This window comes from Tupaia chinensis, unplaced genomic scaffold (assembly GCF_000334495.1).
Source record: "Tupaia chinensis unplaced genomic scaffold, TupChi_1.0 Scaffold144447_1, whole genome shotgun sequence".
Classification (NCBI taxonomy): Eukaryota; Metazoa; Chordata; class Mammalia; order Scandentia; family Tupaiidae; genus Tupaia; species Tupaia belangeri.
Genome location: NW_006204306.1, coordinates 195,878 through 204,345, shown reverse-complemented (window position 1 = coordinate 204,345; position 8,468 = coordinate 195,878). Strand labels below are relative to the sequence as shown.

The 8,468-nt window shown below is 33.5% G+C and overlaps 1 non-coding gene and 1 pseudogene across 1 annotated transcript; one reads left to right on the top strand and one right to left on the bottom strand.

Moving 5' to 3' along the window:
• Positions 1 to 2,169: 2,169 nt before the first annotated feature.
• LOC114005785 (U2 spliceosomal RNA) lies at positions 2,170 to 2,361 on the bottom strand. Its single transcript, XR_003547596.1, has one exon. It is a non-coding gene; the product is annotated as a U2 spliceosomal RNA (small nuclear RNA).
• A 5,674-nt stretch (positions 2,362 to 8,035) lies between these two features.
• LOC114005784 (5-hydroxytryptamine receptor 3E-like) overlaps positions 8,036 to 8,468 on the top strand; it is a 58,247-nt pseudogene continuing 57,814 nt past the window's right edge.

Here is an 8,468-nt window from a genome sequence, read left to right as displayed (position 1 = left end):
AAATAAATAAATAAATAAATAAATAAATAAATAAATAAAATCAAAGGGACCTGTTAGAGATGAAGGTTATAATACAGGAAGTCAAAATTTACCTTGAAAGTATTAAAAGCAGATAAGGTCATATAGAAAATCGAATCTCAGATGTACAAGAGAAAATTTCTGGCCTAGAAAAATCCATAATGAAGATGGAGAAAATTGCCAAAAAAATGAGAATAATATACAAGAAATACTAGATACCATCAAACGTCCTAACATCCGGATGATTGGTATCACAGAAGGCTAAGAGTCTCATACAGGCATTGGTAATCTATTCCATGAAATCCTGCAAGAAAACTTTCCCATCCTAGAGAGGCAATCAAAGATCCAGTCCAAAGAAATACAAAGGACCTCAAATAGAATCGACTCAAGGTCTTCTCCAAGACCTCCAAGACACATTATAGCCAGATTGTCTAAAACCACAGCAAAGACAAGATACTAAGATTGGCAAGAGAAAAACATCAAGTTACCTACAAAGGATATCCCATCAGGATAACTACAGAACTCTCATCAGAAACAAAGCGAGGGAGGAGAGAAGCAATTTCAGCCAAGAATACTGTACCTGGCAAGATTATCTTTCAGGTGGGAAGAAAAGACAAGAGCATTCTCAGATAAACAAAACCTGAAAGAATTTATCAACGCCAGACCAGATATCCAAGAAGTTCTCAAGGGAGTGTTATATCAGGAAAATTAAATACACACACAGATATCAGAGTTCAAAAACTAAGAAAATGGCCAACTTAATCATGGGGATAAGCCTTGAGTTGAATATTATATCCCAGAATTTAATCGGGAAGATCGAACCACAACAGAAGATAAAGTACATGAGACTGAATTGGTGAAATAGACTTTTATGACTTGACTAAAATATTGCTGTATTTCCTCTAGGCTTTGTTGTCCGGTTTTAAGGATTTGTGTCCTGTCTTGAGATGTCGATAGGCTCGTGTACCTACCATTTGAACAGAATCTTAACCTGTTTCCTGGCTTTAATGAAATTACCAGCTGAACTTGCTATTGAAAGTAATTAGATTATTTAAGAAATTTTGTGATCAATACAATTTTGGGGAAAAGGAATGGAAGACAACTGTAGACACCAGAGATAGTGTGTGAAGAGGGTGGGAAAGGACAGAGGGTCAGAAATAGGGGTAATATATATGAAACTAGAAATGGAAAATTTTTGATGATAACATGAATGATTAAGCCACTATGCAGTATATTCTGGATGGGAAATTGCATTTTGTATGCTGTGATGATGCTTAGTGAATGAATGCAAATTAATTATGTTTTGAAAAAAAGTTTCAGGAAAAGAAAAAAAAAACTGACACTGTTTTTCTTAAAACTAAAAAAAAAAAATAGCATTAAAAATATCTATTTGATGACTGCAGTAAGATGTACAGCCCTAGCTAAGTGCTACATTATAGTATGTTCATTCTACTCATTGAGGTTTTTGCCTAAAGTTAGACTTGTGTTCATGGATATGTATATATCAGCTGTGCTTGCTATTCAAAATATTTAGATTAATTAAGATCTTTAGGAATCAATAAAATGTGGGGGGAAATGCATAGAAAGCAACCATAGATACCAGAGACAGTGTGGGAGGAGGGTGGGAGATGCCAGGGAATCAAGGATGGGAAAAAAAGCAAAATATACAGGAAACAAGAAATGGAAAATTATTTGTTGATGATAACATATGTTGATGTGCTTGATTGAACCAATATACAGTGTGTTCCAGATAGAAAAAAAAAAATTAATAGTTACATGTCTACCCTATGTAACAGTTCTCATTGCTTTATGATATGGTGATAGCCAGATTTTATTTTTTACATGAAGTAAAGAGAGTCTAGTGTAAATTAGGAGCCTCATAAAAAAATGAATCTGGCTGTTATTATAAAACAGGGATCCTTGATTGCCTTTATAAAATCACTGTTTCCAAAATATCTTAAATAAAGTCACAATGAAGACTAGGGCTTAAACATACACATTTTGGAGGGATAAAATGGTTTCCACTGTTGTCTTCTGGCCTCTACTTCTGTTTCTGATTAGCTATTAATCCCATTATGCTTTGTATGGAAGTAAGAATCATTTTTTCTTGAACTACATGAAATCTATATTTAATAACACCATTTTGCTCCCTGGGGGTACATTATAACTAGAAATAATGTAGTACCAGGTCAATGAAGTAAGTGGATAGAGCAAGCTCCTACTTGATTTTTCCAAGTTCCCCAAACCCAGCTAACATTGTGTTCCCAAATAAAGAATGTTTGGATATTAAACTGATAAGAACAAGTGCTAAACTTGATCTCAGTCAAAATGCAAAGAAGTGATCACAGGTAAAAATTTTTTCTTTTGCTTTCATGTTTTCTTCTTTGCCTTAAAGCAAAGGTATGTTTAGTTGGTGATCTGCTTTTGGTGATCTTTTTTTACTACTTGGAGTTTATAGAGGTTACTGGAAGTATAGATTATTTTCTTAAAATTTGGGAACTTCTATCTCTCCTTTACTCTTGGACTCCCATCATACGTATGTTGGTGCATTTGTTGGTGTCTCACAGATTTATGAGTGAATTCATTATTTTTCATTCTTTAATTTTTTTTTTTCTTCATACAAGATATTCTCCATTGATGTATCTTCAAATTTGGTGATGCATTCTTCTAACTCAGATCTTCTGTTGAACTTGTTTAGTAAATGTAATTTGTTTTGTATTTTATGCTGTAGCATTTTATTTAGCCTATTTTTAAAATTCATATGTCTGTATTGATATTTTCTATTTGAAGACTATTGTGATACGTTTCTCTACTTTTTTTAGCCATGGTGTCCTTAGTTCTTTGAAGGTATTTAAATTTTTGGTTAAGTCTCACTCCTTAGACAATTATTGTTGACATTGTTCCTTCCCTGTGCATGAGTTACATATTTTTTTGCATATCTCATTTTTTGATGACACTATTAAAACTTAGATATTTTTGATGATATTATTTTAAAAATCCCAAAAATCCTGAACTCTAATTTCTCCTTCCACAGTGGTGTTTGTTGTTGCTATTTTGTTTGTTTGTTTAGTGATTTGTTTTGCCTGATTATGGAGGCTATTCCCCTCACAGTTGTACCTGTTCACTACTTGTCTTTTTAGTTTAGTATTATATTTTAGTCTTCCTAGGGTTGCTTCTTGGTCAGTAGGGCTTAATTGTCAGCTGATAATTAGTCATAAATTGTGCTTAAGCACCTGGAGCTTGCTTTTAGCAGTGGACAGTGTAACTATTAATATGTATAGGTTGAAGAATGCATTAAAAACTCAGGGAGTTTAGAAGTATTTCATATGTATTACTTTTTCCTTAGGCTTCATGTTTACTATGAATGACTAACTTACTAAGGTCATTTTTTATCTCTCTTGAGTATGTGTTTAGTTTTCTGTATGTACCAGTTTTCCATAAAGCCAGGGATAAGTAGGATCCAAGACAATTTTTCCTCTAATTTATATTCTAGATATTCTATTTGGTTGTAATTTTATATTTTGTTCCAGCTGGCACAGAATACATTAGACTGGCTATAATGTTGATATTCTCATCAGGACTGCTTTAGTTTTTGACATCTCTTGACATAGAATTTTTCTTTCTTTACTTCCAAAAAGTTGTTTTACTGTACCAATTCTCTCTACCTGCTCCACCCAGTAGAACTTCTGTATTGAGAAAAGGGAAAGAATTATGAGAGTATTTAGAACATAAGACTGTAAATTTTCTTACTGTGGTGATCCAGTTTCTTTTTTTGAATAAGTGGTTATTTATTTGTCTTATGACATTTGTCAATTTCCAGAGACTTTGAGTGATTGTTCGAAGAGTTCTTTGTCATTGCTCTTTGGAAGACAATTTTCTAAGCTCCTCACTCAGTCATTCTGGAGGTGACCTATGCCCTTTTGATTTTGTAATCTCATTGTGTGTGTCTCATGGTGTTGATAGTAATTTATAGACCTTTCTCAATTTAGAATAAATGAGTCTTTGCCAGATCAATTTTTTGTTCCTGGTTTTAAATGATTCTCTTGGAGGATATTGTGTGAAATCCTAGTTGTGATGATCAATTCATTGTATTTGGATTTGTAATATCATTTTCAAGGAATTCTCAGTTTCTGTGATTACAGAAAGTTATGTAATTTTAAATATATATGTTGCTTTTCCAATTTGGATAGGTATAGGAAATGGTAAATTTAAAGAAATTTGTTTTCAAAATCATTTGCAAAATGCCAAGAGCTGCCTGTAGTCATTGGTCTATTGGTGCGGTTGTACAACTTGGCCTCTAATTTTTATCTCTATCTTACTTTCCAGTATTGTGTCTCTGATCTGTGGTAGGGTGGTCTAGTGATTTTATTATCAGGAGAAAAGCAGATTTGAAATTACCAATGAGCCAAAAAAGTCCTCCATTCAACAGGATTTTTTCTGTTACATAGGTCCTTAGGTTCTCACACTATAGAACATTCCAACTGGCTTCTTTGGAAGTTTTCTATTTAACCACTTTATGACCATGTAAATTCAAATCAAGATGTTGATTACCACTCCTTGGACAGTTACAATTTTTGTATTTTTATTGTTGTTGTTTTAAAAGAGGTTTTTGCCTTAGGGCCTGTGCTCTTTGGAGAGAGAGATTGGGAGGGAAAATGAGAAATCAACCTCCAGGGGTGATGGCCACATCACCATCCCTTCTCCATTCTCCTCCCTGGATCCTGGGCATGCACATAGACATGCTTAGCATAATTTTCAAGGTACTGTGCCCAGGACCCGAAAAGCAGTCACTGGGAGTCCAGAGACATAATTCAGTGCCATCTGCTGACTCCATAATTTTTGTATTATTATAATTACTTCCTCATTTAGTTCCTTGATAGTATGGAGAAAATATCCCAGAACTTCAGCATGCATGTTTATGGCAAATTCTTTAATTCATGCATTTTATTCATCCACTCATATTCTTAAATATATGCTATGCTTTAGCATGGTGCTGTGCACTGGAGACATAGTGGCAATTAAACAACTCCCTGCTTCTCAGACTATCATTGCAAAAATAAAAAGTACTGCACAAATACCTAGTCTCCAGAAATCAGAAGCATTTTGCATTAAATATACATATGATATTGTATGTTATAAAATTCTAATGTATATCTACCTATAATTCTTAAGTAGAAATTGGTTATCAGGTTTAATGTAATATATGCTATAAAATGGAAAAATTGTCTAAATTTAGGCTGTTCGTATAGAATTTACCTGAAATATTTAACTTTGAGTCTATGATGAATATATCCATATGAGAAGAAGGTAGTGATATTATTAAATTGGATTAGAGCTATAATAAGATCTTAACTGAGGTCTTTGTTCAGCAATTTTAAATTAAATTATTTAAATACTTTGAGTTTCAGGTTTCTCATTGACAAAATAGATAGGGTATGTGTCATGTTCTTCTGATAATTATTTTTTTAAACCAAATTTTAAAAAATAAAATGCTTAAATGTGAAGACAGTATTTCAATTTGGGCTGTTATAAAAATTTTAAGGTCATATATTCATTTTATCTGATTTAGATGTGTTGTATATAACATATTTTTTTTTAAAAAAACACATTTACATAGAGTGTAAAGAAATTATAGCAATGACATAAATTGGACTTAGCTGTGACTTTGATAAGGTATCCTTTATTTCTTTAAACAAACGATTATTATTTCATTGTAATCAAGTCCAACTTAAATAAATTTTTAAAACTAGATTTTCTCAGGAAAGCAAGAGAAAGATTGTGGACACTTTCATTTCAAGGCAAAATATACAATGCCTTCACTACTCCAAGTTTCAGCTGTGGCTCTCCAATTTAGAGCTCTTCACTGCAATGACAGGGTCTGTTCTTTCCAAAAGCCTCTGCCTTCTACAGCTGCCATTTCTTCCCACAGTCCCTCTTACCTTGTCAGTTCCTCCTTTGCTAAATTTAAAACTGAATAATGAGGTCATCCACAGGACCTCCTTTTCTCCTAGGACTTTTGAAAGCTCAGACTTTTTTAAATGTTCAAGCTACAACTCAAATTCAATTCTTATGATGACATTATGACACTGAATAAAATAAGAATAGCTTATATGCAATTTCGTATTGGGTTTTAAGAGCTTATCACATAGCATTTTAAATTTTGTTAGGAGAAATTCTTTTTCATAGTATAAAAAGCCTTATTTTTATTCATCCCTTATAGATTTTGGTTTGATACACTTGTCTTGACCACATCATTTAAATGGCCCAAGGATTTTTTAATAGTATATGAGACTGTACATTTTTCTCACCGCACAATCCCATCTTCTCCAATCTTCTCTTGGGATCTTGGGCACGCATACACATGCACCAGGGTGAGCTTTAAGCCTCTGAGTACAGCACTTGAACTGCGGTCGACTACGGGGAACTCCAGTGACATAATTATTATGCTATCTGCTGGTCCCAGGACTGTACATATTTTTAAGAGGCAAATGTACATGCATTCTTTCTTGGAACTTTTCTTGAATTGTCTTAATTTTAGAAAGTATTTTTTATTCTTAAACTAAAATAAACTGATCTTATTTCCTACTAATGTCTTAAATTTACCTACAGAGGAAGAAGTCAATGACTCCTTCAGTGGTGACATGGCATGAACATTTGAAACTTGGTGAGGCACTTGAAGTTGTGAACTTTACACTTGAGGTTGTATGGTTAGCCAAGATCTTAAACATAAAACTTGATGCCTCCTGCAGAGTGAACCTGCAGCTATCAGTTCAGGTCTGCGAATTTAACTGATTTAACAATTAATTCCATCTTGTTAACTGTCCTTGGTAAACACTAGTTTTGCTTCTTTTCTGAAATATAAGAGTTTTAAATCATTAGATTTCTGCTTTCGGTATTATACCTGACTTTCAAAGGTATAGAGTCCAACTATTGTCAAAGCTTAATGCTTAGGTAAATAATTTTGGAAGTGGAGTATGAAACTCTTTTTTCTAAATAGTTATTTATTTATTCAATTGTATTTGTTATTATTATTTTTCAATTTGACCAGAGAGACGGAGAGAAAGGGAAAGTGAGAAAGCAAGACAGCAGGTCTGACACTCAAACCACTGTCCACTATGTGAGAGTCCAGAGCCTTAAGCACCAAGCCACCTGTTGGCCCCGATGAAACTCTTAATTTAAATGAGCTAAAGACAGACAAAGATACATAAATCCCATTTCTATTATTATCATCATTTTGTTTTCTCTATTGACAGCATAATCTTTTCTCAATAACCTATAAGCAACAGAAAGTCTTGAATAAGACGGGTCAGTTTTTTTTTTTTTTTTTTTTTTAAGATATGCCAGTTTTGATATGTAGTCAAATTAAGTAAATAATTCTTTTGCATATACCGAAATGAGTTCTCCATGCCCAGCAATCCTAGACCTAAATAAGATAAATGAATAAGCTCAAGATTCCTTGAAATATTGTCTTCTTCATGGAACTTGAATCTATATTCTCTGAAGTGTGTATAGATTCAATGTGGGAATAATGAAATGGAAAATAAAACTTGAAAAAAGTAAGCATATAATTATTGTTAATTAACTCAGCAATTATTCCTTATTAATTAAGTAGTAGGTAGAATTTTTATCATTATAAGTGGAAAGAACCTCAGAGTTTACCTCAGAGTTTATACACATACACACATACTTTGATACATAAATGGAGGCAGAAAGTAATTTACTGCCTTAACCAGAATTTTATTAACCAATGATAGATGCAGAACTACAAACCAAACAGCTTAATTATATATATATAAATATATATATATGTGTGTGTGTGTATATATATGTATATATACATATGTGTATATATGTATATATGTGTGTGTGTGTACATATATATATATATATATATAAACCTTTGCTAATGAAAATATCCTTAGGAAGTACAAGTTTAACAATGGCAAAGACTGGACTGAGGTGGCAGCCCAGTCAGACTTCCCTATGCAGGCACTTAGAGGTTTCCATTTCTGTAACAATGACTCAATACCTGCTCAGTATAGAAACAGAGCTGAAAGACAAAAACAAAAGGAAACCCTATAGCAGACAAAACCAGACCAGGACGCCAAGAAATAGTAGGGGTTCACGTCTGAGCCCTACCATCCAGGTTTTCCAGGAGCAGACAAGAGATAACAGTGCCTCACATCCACTCGCTACTCAGAGAGAACACCTCCCCATCTCTCAAAGACGTATAAACATATGCCACTACTTGAGAAGATGCCAGGTGGTAAGCATTACTTGAACACTAATTTTAATGAGCCCTTGATTTGCTCAAGTCAAACACACAATCTCACTGTGCGGTGTTACCGGTACAGTTCAGGACACCCAGCAGCGTGTACCTTGCTTTTATTACAGTCACTGTCTTGGCTTATTTTCACCTTTCTTCCAAAGCTGAGAGCGCTCCACAGCAG